At 35.4% G+C, this 13,496-nt stretch overlaps 1 pseudogene; it reads right to left on the bottom strand.

The window, feature by feature from the left end:
- Positions 1 to 849: 849 nt before the first annotated feature.
- On the bottom strand, positions 850 to 8,350 carry LOC143589039 (E3 ubiquitin-protein ligase UPL3-like; annotated as a pseudogene).
- Between the last annotated feature and the right edge of the window lie 5,146 nt (positions 8,351 to 13,496).

Raw genomic sequence — 13,496 nt, 5'->3', positions numbered from 1 at the left:
TCGTAATCGCAGCGCGTGTTTAGTTATGTTAATTTGTTGTAATTTTTTCGTTAACAAAGTTTCTAATTCACCTCGGCTCGCAAATGCACTACACGATTTGATAAGTTGTACGAGTACGATTGTCATCAACCCGACGCAACTCGTTGGGAATTTTGTTATTTCTCTATTTACAAAGCCCCAAGCAAAGTTATAAATGGAAGGTATTCGTAAAATATTCCTTTGGGTGGAAGTGAGGACAGCAGGAAAACCCATTGGGTTACTTGGGAAAGAGTTACTAAGAGAAAAATTGGCGGTTGAGGCTTGTGCCTACTTGAAGATATCAACAAGGCTTTGCTTGCTAAATGGACTTTGCGTTTCAAAACCAAAGAGAATAGTCTGTGGCGGAAGGTGGTCTCGGCCTTTCACAAAACGGGTTGTCTTGGTCCATAGTGCTTTAAGAAAAATCTCACTGGGCCTTGGAACAACATATAGCTAGGTTAGTCTTAGATCTCAATCTGCCAAAATTGGCGTTGGTTCTTCATTTTTGCCAAAATTTGTGAAAAGTACTGTTAAAGCGGTAAAGAAAACAACAGATTCAAGCTGAATTTACACAATTGTGAAATGTAACTAGACATTGTTTATAAGATCCATGGATGGAAAGTAGGCTCACTAATGGAGTTCTCTAGCTGGTTATTTATTACACTTATCTTGCATGCATCATTAAGAAAGGATTATAGCTATCCTTTGGTTAGTTATTAAAACTTACATTAACTCGTAAATGGAAGTCAGTTTGACCCGCCCATTTTACCACCTCTGCCCAAAACGCCTATTTTCATACCGAATACTATAAAAAAGAAAAACTGACCTTAAAGTTGACCATCACGGAGGGCGGCAGTAGAAAGTCAAAAACAAGGATTCCAAAATAAGCTTTCGAGATGCAAATATACAAAATTCAGTTAGCTTAAAACGAAAAGATCATGACAAATCAAAAGATCCTTGCCCTTCAGTGATGGCATACAGGATTCGCTTCTGCATGATCTCCTGTTTACAAACAACGTAAACATCAAGGGTTATTAAGTTTGTTAATCCAAACTAAAAGGACCAAAAGTGCAAAACTTGCACAAGGGTTACTTCACCTTGGTAGAGTAAGGAGGAAGCTTTAAGTAATTAGCACAGGTCATCACACTTGGCAAGTCATCATCAGCAGGTTCTGCATTGGGCCCCACATTACTTGCAGTTGAAGAATGCTGCATAAAAAAGAAAGTGTTCATATCCACTTTTATATCATAAATAACTAAAAAAGACTTTGTTTTTAACATATAATAGATACCTTTCTGACAATGGTCAACTTAGGATTCAACACCGCCAAACCGCCAGGTGGAAGCCGAGGCACACCACTCACAAACCGACAAAACGCCCTTTGTTGTACAGGGTTGAAATCTCCCATTATCTCAAGTAACTAAAACATTTGTCAAAAACAAGTTTCAAGACATTTGTCATAAAAGATTCCAAAATGAGTCAAGATTTAACATACGTTGACTATTGCAGGACTCTTTGAAGTGTACCCATGATCAAATTTAATGTTTCTACAAATTTGTCAGCCTGCGGTTGTAAAAAAAAAGTACTCAGATACATTCTTTCATGAAGCATTGACCTTTGGCCATGAAAAAGTTAACCGGAATTACCTCCCACAGTTCTCTGACCACAAAGCATATAATCCAATTCGCTTGGGGAGAATATTTGCAGAGATGAAATGTCAAAGACCTGTTAGTTGACCAAACATGCGCATTAACTAACTAGTAGTTGACCAAACATTCACATTAGTTAACTAATAGTTATCCAAAACAAAGTGTAAGTAATGAAAAAAAAGCAAGTGAGGCTGACCTGATTGAAACCAGTTTTCAACGCTTCCATTTGACGAGTGATACCAGTTTTAACAGTGGCAGCAACTACAAGTGAAACATACTCCTCCAAGTTGTCTATACTAACCTGTACAAAAAGATTCACGGCTAATGTGGTATCGGCTGATGTGGTATCGGCCTTTTGGTAATTCAAAGTGTAGACATCGCTCCATAATCTGCTCCCGTCACTAGATATGAATTCACTGGTGTTATATCTATCATCATCACCCTCGTCTAAGGCAATATGCTGTTGAACTGCTGGAAATATCGTTAAGTTTCAGTTAAGTTGATTACCACCTGAAGAAAATACGAGTTTGGGAATGGAGTCATTAGAGTCAAACAAGTGTTGACTATGGCGATGCCTAACACCCCTAATACTACCTCTACTACTGTTTGCTGATGCAAGGCCAGCCATGGCGGCAGCAGCAAATGACATTGACCCACGTGAGCCGAAAGAATTTGGAGATCTAAATTCTGAGGAGTCTGAGGCCCGAGATGGAGTTGCTTTACTGGTGGAACCGCATGCTGAATTTGGGTGGTTGCCACTTGTTGTGGGGCCTGCAGAGCTATGATCCTCTGCAGAGTCGTTTAATTTAACATTGTGGACATCTGGTATGCAAACTGGAACCGGTTCATCCCTTAACTGAAAACATAAAAAAAAAGGTTCATCTCATCAATGCTCAATAAAAAAAACAAGTAGAATGTAACTAAAAAAGTGTAAAAAACATACATCATTGTCATCTTCAGATATATCATCATCTTCAATCATCAATGCATCATCAACTTCGACAGGTGGTCACTCTACGTCTTCATCCTACAGTGAACAAAATAAAATGTTTCCCAGCAACAGACAGAAAAATAATGATAAAGACTAATATAAGTACGGTAAAACAAAGAAAAATACGGTCAAAGATATCTTATGGAAACAGCAAGCTGAACGAGCCAGACGTAGAGATTGAAGGGCAGGACATGAAACCATTTCTAAAACCGAATCACGTCTTAACGTTACACATCATGACTAACAAAATTGGAATTGCAATACAAACGCCATTACAAGGTTTTGAGAATGCGCCATAGGCATTTAAACAAACAAGTTATTTCATATCACCAATAACATGTTATTCCAATTTATGATAGTAATAGTATAGAGAAAACATTTAAGTTCTATGTAGATCCAACATACAATAGAGATACAATTTTGATACATTTATTTATGAACAGGTCAACTCAGGTTATATTTCACACCTACTGGGTCAAATGCTTGATATCAATGAAATGTGTCAAACATGTCAAAAGTCATCCCAAAAGTATTTTTAATACATATAACCTTCTAAATTACATTTTAACATAATAAACATTTATAAAACAATACTCTAAAAGCTAGACAAAAACTGACCCAAACCCATTTTTGACATTTAGCAAACACACCCATCACAGCAATTTTGCCGCCTCTAACAACCAACATTAAAAACAAAAAACAGAAACAAATACAAATACATAAAAAGACATACCTCAGATGTCGACTGATTATCCACAGATTTCATCAAAGTGTCTTTATCAGAAGCAGCCTTTCCTCTAGAAGCATTTCGGTGCGGGGTCCACTCGCCTCATCTTGAGTTGGCTTCAGGACAGTCTTCCCCTTCCCCTTTGAAGAAGAGTTTGCGTTTTTGTCCTGTGGCGTGTCCTTTTCGGCCGACTTCCCTATATTAACCACTGACCTGGATCTTGTAGAATACTGATGTGTACCAGGAGCAGGAGAAGAAGATGACTTATTCTGACTAGACTCGCCATGTTGAATCCGTGACCAAATAAACTCTTCAACAGCAGCCAAGTTGGCAAAAGGATCAATTAAAAGAATGTTTGAAGAATAATCCCGAAGAGACTTTTCACCATGTGATCTGCAGAGACGCAGCTTAAATGGTCGAGATGTTGCACCCACACCATAAGAGAGACGCCCACTTGTAGACGAACGAGAACCATGACTCAGCACTACTGGAAACCGCTCTAATGAAGTCAATGCGTTTTGAAGCTTTAAAACTAAAACACTCATAGGAGTCAAGTTTGATTCGTTAAGTCCATAACGAAGGCTGATTGATATAAACGATTTATACCTTTTCATAGCTTGTTGACTTAACTTGGTCAAACTTGATTCCAGCACCTTTTCTTTAAAAAAGCATCCACATGTTAAGTAATTTAGCAAAGCATCAACAACACCACTTCCAATGAACTCAAATGTTGAAACACCGTCCCTTTTGCTTAATTCTTCTAGCATCTCGGTTATCATTTTCAATAAACTTTCCTCTTTAGTCGGTGAGAAGTCAACAAACTGATATCCAGAAGCTTTAGACTTTCCCTTTGACTTACAATCATATGTTAAAGCACCCAACTTTATGCAAAGATTCTTCAAATTAAGAAGATCATCTGTAACCCCGACTTCATCAGATCCAGGAACTGAAGAAAAGTATTTATCTTTAAAAGATTTTGCACTCGAACTCACCGCAATAGGAATACTAGAACTAACATTAGAAGCCTCTACAGGGGCATTTTGGGGGTTTTCAGAAGTGACATCAACATTGGGTGTCCCACCTAGGCGGCGACGATTTCGTCGCAAACGTGTGGATGATCCGGGTATCGACTCGGTATCCTTGTTGATTGATGAGTCAGACAAAATTAGTGTATCTATAGCATGAACGACACCTCTCACAAACAATTTAGAGAAAGTTTCCAGAAGTTTTTCCATTAAAATGTCTGCAATTTGAAGAGAATGCAATAGGACTTGTGGATCTTTCCATGCCAAAACACCTGCCAAGAAACTATAAAAAAATTAAAGCATTAACAAAACTAATTTATCTAAATAATTCAAAGTACACATATATGATATATATACCTTGATATATTTGTAACACCAAGTAAAGATTGTATCATATCCTTGGTGCTGAAATACATTAACTTCCCAATAACAGAAAGACATTTATGGCGAACAGGTACATTCACACTTGACCCATATATCTGCAAAACAAAGTGAGCCTGTCTGTTAAAAATAGTTGCGAAAATAATAACAAATCTGAATAATTTTTCAGAACTAACCTGAATGAGAACAGGAAGAAGATCCATCCCGAATTGGTGCAAAAGCTCAGGCTGATCTGGCACTAACTTCTCATGACCTGATGATACAGATGCATCAGTTACTTCTTGCTTGCCAGAACTGCCAGCTGACGGTTTAGTGGTGGCAGAAAAAAATATGATTCCTCGAGGCAATGGGAGAAGAAGCTCATTTATCAAACTCACAATCTCAAATATCTGTGAGTTAACAAATTAAACAAATTGGTCAAAATGGTTTGTAAATGATGCCATTACCAACAATGGGTTAAAGCTTAGGCTTGTGAACGAACCAAAAAAACATGAATGAAGCATGTTCATGTTCTTTGAACTTTAACCGAACATGAACTTAACAAGAGAGGTTTTCTTGTTTGTGTTCATTTATGTCCGTTCGTTAACAGTATAAACAAACGGTTCACAAACAAACATAACTGAACATAAGATGAACGGACATAACTAAACTAAAACCAAAAAGAAGCAAACATGAGCAACAATGTGTTGGGCCTAAAAGTTATTGAAAGTGAACTAAACTGTAATGGCCTAAAAAATTTAAATGAACATAAACAAACGCAAATGAATGCATACAAACAAACGTAAACGAACAAACTTAAACACATATCAAGTAATGAACACAAATGAATGCAAACAAACAAGCATAAATGAACGACTGTAAACAGCGTTCACAACGTAAACGAACAAACTTAAACACACATAAAGTAATGAACACAAATGAATGCGAACAAACAAGCATAAATAAACTTAAATGAACGACTGTAAACAAGCGTTAACAAACATAAAGAACAAATGAAACACGTGTCCATGTTCGTTCGTTTAACTAAATGAGCAAATACTTTTGCTCATGTTTGTTCATTTATCAAATAAACGAACTTCCTGCTGAGCGTTCAGTTTATTTACAATAAAACTCTTTGCTTTTACATCAAATGAACCCTAAAAGGCTCACAGCCAAAAATGAACCAAATTTTAGCAACAAGAAAAAAAAAAGTCAAAATATAAAGATGAATTACCTGCTCTGATGGCCTAGTTAAAGCAGGTGAAACAGACATGGTTGCAACAACACCAGAACCTGATAATATATCTTTAAGAATACCACTAATTACAAGAAGCATCAAAGTTTTTGAGCATAAAGAAGACACACTTGCACATGTGGAAAGCAATCGTATTAAACCCTACAAAAGCCTTATTATTGAGCTATTTACCCCTGCCAAAAGCAATTACAATTCCAAAAGTCAAAAAAAAGTCAAACCGTATATGTAGATTGGGTAAGAGACGCCTGTCCACCACCAGAACTGCTGATTGAAATAAGCGAAGCGGTTTGTGTAACTAACCCATGGTTACAAAGCTCATCAAGTTTATCAGATGATGCTGCAAATGCCTCTACAATTCGAGTCAAACATATAGATGCATGCTCCAAAACCTAAACTCAGTTGGATGTACGATTAGTATTTAGCTAACTAGTTGGCCAATCTTAAATGCTTTGACTTTCATTGACTCACCTTCACATCATGATACTGAAGAAGATTTGTCAGCAAAGGAACAGCTTCCATGACAAAATCAGCTGCATCAGATGGAAGTTTCTTGCACATATTTGCAGCAGTAGATAATGCTACACGCTAACAGATATAATTCATATTATATTCAATTCTTGTATACGGTTAACAATTAACATGATAAGCAATAAAGGGTACCTGAATTCCAGTAGAAAAGAAGTCAAGATAAGAGAGCACTGCCATTAGCGCACCCGCTCGCAAGCATGCAGTAGGGTTCTCCAGAGATATCTTTTTAAGAGCTTGCAATGACTGTTGAGAAACAATGATCACCAATTACCAATACTATTACTGTGATAAGTTTTGTAGGTAGGAATGTAAACAAACCAATGAACACAAACAAAGCATGTTCATGTTCGTTTGTTTAACTTTAACCGACAAACAATCAAACACGAAAAACTAAATAAGCGTTCGTTATAAAAAAGGCTAAAACTGAACTAGATTGTCGAGGGTGATGTTTAATTGCCATAAAACTAGACTAAATTGTAACCAACCTAAAAGATTTAAATGAATTTCTACACAAACGAACTTAAATAAACGTCATCAAACAAACAAAAACGAATGTTGAACATCTATGAACAAAGAAGACATATGCTTATATCTATTCATCAAGTTAAATGAACAAAAAGTTATTCGTGTTTGTTCATTTATTGTATAAACAAACTTCCCGACTTGTTGCGCAGGTGAGACCGCATCGCAACATCTGACGTGCAGCGTTTCCATGATGCAATCAGATTTCAACATCCGATTAGCAACTTTGGATGCGTCAATTGAAGCAGAATTGACTTCAATTTGATTCCCAAAAAATAGACTTTGTTTGCTTCAAAGAATCACGATCGGTTTACAGCGATCGTGATGAAGTTAGTCACCAAAAAAACAGCAATTCAGCTGGTTTCCAAAAACCAGCAAGTTATTGATTTTTTTAAAATTCTATAATACCCTTGCTTTTAATTTACATGTTACAGATCTGCTGATGGATATCTCATTATATGCTTAGGTTCATATTAAAAAACTTTTTTGAATTAGTATGCATTTTTTATTATTTTAGCTTAATGTCATGCACTTTAGTATTTTTCTAATAAAAATGCATGCGTCGGCGCATCTCGCATCAGATCTTTGGACCAAACGCATCAGAGCGCATCACGCAATTCAAAACCAAGCTTCCCGCCAAACGGTTAACTAAACGTCCCAGTAAGTAAACAAAAGTTGAAGACAATAAGTCAACACACCTGTTCAGCCAAATCCATATACTCAATAGTAAGCAACCTAGCAACAAAGCAAGAAACAGCACCATACTGCACAGCCACAACACACGACGACGGTAACACATCACACAGATGCGTAATAATCGCCCTAGCCGCAAGCAACATAATATTCGGATTGCTCTCATAATTAAGCAACCCACCAAGCACAGGAACAAACAAATCAACCGGAAAACCAATAAGCGAATCCTTGGTCCCAATGGCAAGCATGTCACACAACTGAGTCAAAGCCTCAACCTACTCCATCACCATCACTATCATTTTCCACGTCATCGTCCTCGGTGTCGTCCTCATTCGCTGACCGGTCATTATTAAGTCCCAAATTATACTCTCTCTTATTATTATTATTATTATTAATCCTAACCCTAGGTTCAGTTTCTTTCTTCTGTTTACCAGTACGGCGGGCACGGGTCGACCCGGAGGCGGAAGGTTGGTTAATGTTAATATGATCCATATTAGAAGAGCGTGAGCGAGTGGATACCGATGGAGGTGTTAAACGACGGCGTTTGGTGGCCTCAGGCCGCTTGCGGCTACGAGTTTCCATGCAAAACCCTAAAGGCAACGGCGACGGATGGAAGTCGGCATGGTTGTTGTAAGAATAAATGTGATGGGATTTGATGGATTGGAAGATGTGAAATTGGGATTGGGAGTGTGAGTGTGTAACAGAGGAGGTGGAAGATGAAATGAATATGAAAACCCTAAGTTGTAAGACAGACGGTTTGTTGGTTGAATTTGGGCAGCTCACGTTCGCCTAGGACGTGGATGTTTGCGCCTTGGGCGTGGTTATGTGCATGGGACAAGTTTGTTTGTTTAATTTCTTTAACCCGAACGCAATAACGCAGCTCACCATTCCTTATTAAAAAGATTATTTTTTTAAAAAAAACTTAACACACTTCTGAATTATTATTGCTTTATTATTATAACTATGTTATTGAATTTATGTTAACGAATTGAAGCTAACAAACGGGTTACGGTTAACTAAATATAAGTTAACGAATTAAAACAGATGATTTAAAGCTTAACGACTAAAAGTGAACGAATTTATATTAATGGTTTAACGATTTATTCGTATTTTAATATTATCTTAATTACAAGATTCATACTAAGTTTGAATATAGCGTATACGGAATCTTGGGGTTAACGGTATATTTTATTTTGAAAACGAAAGTGTTAACGAATTATAAGGTTTAACGAAATCGAATTAAAATATAATATTATTTAAATGTTATCTCAACTAATAGTTTATTACTAATAAGTGAATTTTATTATATATACGAAGCACCGAACGACATAATTTTATTTCGTAAACAATTGTGTTCGCGTTTTATAAAAATATTAACGGAAAAAGATATAATATAATATTATATTAACGGTTCTCGCGAAGTTCGATTTTAGGTAAAGAAAAAGATAAAATTAATTTATGATTAAATTTATTCAAGAAAAATGATTTTATTAAATTTTTAACTAATTAATTTGGTAAAAAAAACTAAAGGAACTTGGTTTTAAAAAAAATATTAAACAAACAGCTCTGACCCAAGTTCGAACCCGGGTCCTCACACACATGCACTAACCACCTGGTCTAACTTGTTTGCTCATTTTAAGATTAGAATATATATATATATATATATATATATATATATATATATATATATATATATATAGGGTTATGTTAGAATAAAAATCCACTTGAGTTGTGAAAATTTTAGAAACTCATTCTCAACCACATGTTTTTAATTAAAGATTAAATCTTGTGGTCCACAATTAAAGTTAATAAAAAATGTAAAAGTTCATTTACATTTTCTCTCTCCTGAAAACATATATAAAAATTACTAAAAAAATAGCAAAATATTTTTTTTATGTTTTCGATATTTTGCATTAAATGTAACAACATATATTACATGAAACAAAAAAAACCGATATTACATAGGGTTTTCACGGGTTTTCTCAACTCAAGAGGGTTTTCAAACTATATTTCTCCTATATATATATACACACACACACACACACATATGTGTATATGTGTGTGTGTAGGGTGGAGTTATAATAAGAAATGGAATGTGTCTAAAAAGTGTAAGAAGTAATCTGGTGCATTAGATTTTGTGATCTGATGGTCTAGATGGAAAGTGTGTTTTTTCCGACCGTGATAGTCGTTTTACTTCTCACTTTTGGTCGTCTTTGCAAACCGCGTTGGGAACTCGTTTGGACCTTAGCACCGCCTATCATCCTCAAATCGATGGGCAATCCGAGCGAACGATTCAAACGCTTGAGGATATGCTTAGGTCTTGTGTTTTGGATTTTGGTGGAAACTGGGATTCTCATCTTCATTTGATTGAGTTCTCCTACAATAACAGATTTCATATGAGCATCGGTATGGCTCCATTTGAAGCACTCTATGGTCGTAAGTGTCGTTCTCCTATAAGTTGGAATGAGATTGGTGAAACCCAAATCACCGTTCCCGAACTTGTCCAAGAGACCACTGATCGAATTGCGCAAATTCAACAAAATCTCTTAGCCGCTCGTAGTCGCCAAAAGAGCTACGCTGATAACCGTCGACGACCACTCGAGTTCAACGTTGGTGATCGTGTTCTTCTCAAGGTATCTTCTTGGAAGGGTGTTGCTCGTTTCGGTAAGAAAAGTAAACTAACTCCTCGATACGTTGGACCTTTCAAAATTATCGATCGTGTTGGTAGCGTGGCCTATACCCTTGAACTTCCGCAAGAACTCGCGAATGTCCATCCGACGTTTCATGTGTCGAATCTTAAGAAATGCTCAGCCGCGGAGAATCTCCACAAACCACTTGACGAAGTCTGCATCGATGAATCCATGCACTTTGTTGAGAAACCGGTGGAAATTATGGACCGCAAGGACAAAGAGACCAAACGTAGCCGTATACCTTTGGTAAAGGTTCGTTGGGAATCTAAACGAGGCGCTGAATTTACTTGGGAGCGGGAAGACCTGATGCGAACTAAGTGTCCCCATTTGTTTGATACGGATTCTTTAAACTAATTTCGGGACGAAATTTTCAAAAGTAGGGAATGCTGTGACATTCGTCAATTTTCGATTCGGATTTGTATTTGTAAACCCGACCCGTTGGGTCATTTCGATGTATTGTTTATTACTAATAAAGTGTTCCCGACATTTATGTTCAATGTTCGTTGTTATTCAGTTGTTTATAAATTTTTCCGAGGATTAAACGTTAATCGAGCCGTGCGGGTTAAACGCGTAAATAATCCAAAACCGAAAACTATATAATTTAATTATAAAGTTTAGGGTTAAAAGTGTAAACTTTAAATACTTATTAATAACTTAAAAGATATTAAGTTTCATTTAAAATGTTTATGAAACTTCAAGGGTGTAATGTGTAACTTTCATTTAAATTATATTATTATATTAAATAAACCCTACCCAGCCCCCCTCCCCTTGTTTTTCCAGCGAGCCTCCGGCCACCGGAATCCAGCGCCAGAGGTGGCCGCCACCCCCTTAAAACCTATTTTTAAATCAAATAAATTATATAAAATGTTTTATACATCGATATTATATCCTAACAACCAAGTTAATTGCGTTTTAACACCGTGTTTAAACCGTGATACTCTCCGGAATTTCTGGAAAATCAAATCAATGTCATTAATGCGTAGACGCTCCCCTAGTTAGTATAAATAGGACCCCCGTCTTCATTACAACTCGCTCATTCCTCTTAATCCCCCTCTAATACACACTAGATTCGTAAACCTCAATACCCGGGTTCGAAACCCGGGTCAGTCAGGTTTCTTTTTGTTTAATTTTTTCAGCTAATTAATAAATCATTTTAATCAATTAAAAATCAAAATAAATTTCTAAAAACTTTTTTTAAATTAAATAAAAATTATTTAAATTAATTATAAAATATATCTCACCATTTCACACATAAAAACAAAATTTCTCGTTTTCGTAAACCGTAACTAAAAATCGTTTACTAATCGTAAAGTAAACTTTAATTTACTAAAAATTGTCTCGTTAAAACAATAATTATGTTTTCGACTTATAAACACTAGTTCAAGTATTTCGAGCATTCAAACTTCTTATCCTCGCCGTTAAAATACTTAAATCATATTAATAAACGATTTTCCGTTAAAACATAAATAATAATAGTATAATCAAAATTTATAAAATATTAACCAAACTCTCAATACAAGTTATACAATAACCAATCCTGTATGATTATCGATTAAGTCTCGTTTTACTCAATTTAGTTAGCGCTGATCGCTTGTTTCGGCTTTCGTGGCGCGTTCTGTTGTTTGCCATTTTTCAAACCTTTCGAGTTCTCCTTTTTGCTTCAATACCTAAGGTGAGTTTCTCACAACCCCTTTTAAACTTTTTCATATTTTGGGGTGGCATATGTATTTATTATCAAACTTCAAGATTTACAACTTTGCTTACAAACTACAATTCATATCATGGACTTGTATGCTTACTTGCTTATTTGTTATATACGTGGATTTCAAGTGGTTGCCCCAATAAGTATGATCATACGCCCCCCCCCCCCTTTGCACTCAGATCCATTTGTATCGAGTAGAAAAGGGACCTCATATCCAAGTACATTGGAAGCCCCAACTGGAAAGGACCTTCGTTTGTTCTTTACACTCAGGTCCATTGCATCGAGTGTAAAGAACCCTTACTTGCGCATTTTATGAGTTCGTGGAATTGTATGGTTTTTATATAATATATATCAAACTGTGGAAATCTCACCAGCTATATTTATAGCTGACCGTATTTTATACATATGTTACAGGTACCGTGATTATAGGATGAAGTAGTGGAAGACAATTAGTTTATTTAGGGTATTCAAATAAACGGATTTTCATTATGATTGTTTGTCTTTGATTTGGATGTACTTGTTTACTTTGGAACTTGTGTTACATGATGTTTTAACTGAATTAATGTTATTATTGTCACCAAATAGTGTCACATGTGTTTGAACAATCTATACGTCACACTCGGGCGTTTCCGCTTAAGCCGGGGTGTTACAATTACATTTTAAGGATATTCGATTTTCACATTAATTTAAATAGTTAATCCGGTTAAAAGCTATTTATCATGCTTCCATAAAATCCAAAATCTTTGGTTCTTTTTTTTCTTCTATAAGTTGTTAAAATATATATATCGATTAATTAAATATTCCAACAGCTTCCCATAATATTAACTGATAACATGGGATTAGTATTCAAAATTTAAATATTCTTAATCCAATACTTTCAACTATTATAAATAAGAATCATTATATTCACTTTATGCAACTTTAAATCTTCTAATATTCCACTAACTTACTGTTATTTAAATATGACTTTAAGGTTAGTATATCTTTGTCATTTTCCTGGCAAATACATTCATATGAAACGAAACAATCATTTTGTTATATTTTTGTTTTCAGTTTTATATGTTGCTTGATTATACAATTGTTAATTGTAAAATATAAAATTAATTAAAAATTTGTCATATATATAATATTAATGACAACAAATTTATCATATCAATCAATTTCAAATTCTAAAGATTCTAAGGATGATTATATCATCAAAGTTCAATCTGGTTTTTGGGATAATCATGTTTTTTGGATAAACATGAGCAGATGATCTCAAATGACATCATATTAATTAATTAAAAGGTAGGATATTTTATGTGCATAGATATTTTTTTGTTGGTTTCATGGACAC

The sequence above is a fragment of the Bidens hawaiensis genome, unplaced genomic scaffold, assembly GCF_021521415.1.
Source record: "Bidens hawaiensis isolate Kalapana, Puna unplaced genomic scaffold, B.hawaiensis_p1.1 tig00037185_1, whole genome shotgun sequence".
Classification (NCBI taxonomy): domain Eukaryota; kingdom Viridiplantae; phylum Streptophyta; class Magnoliopsida; order Asterales; family Asteraceae; genus Bidens; species Bidens hawaiensis.
Note: the sequence above shows the minus strand (reverse complement) of the source record. Positions and strands in the feature narration are given on the sequence as shown.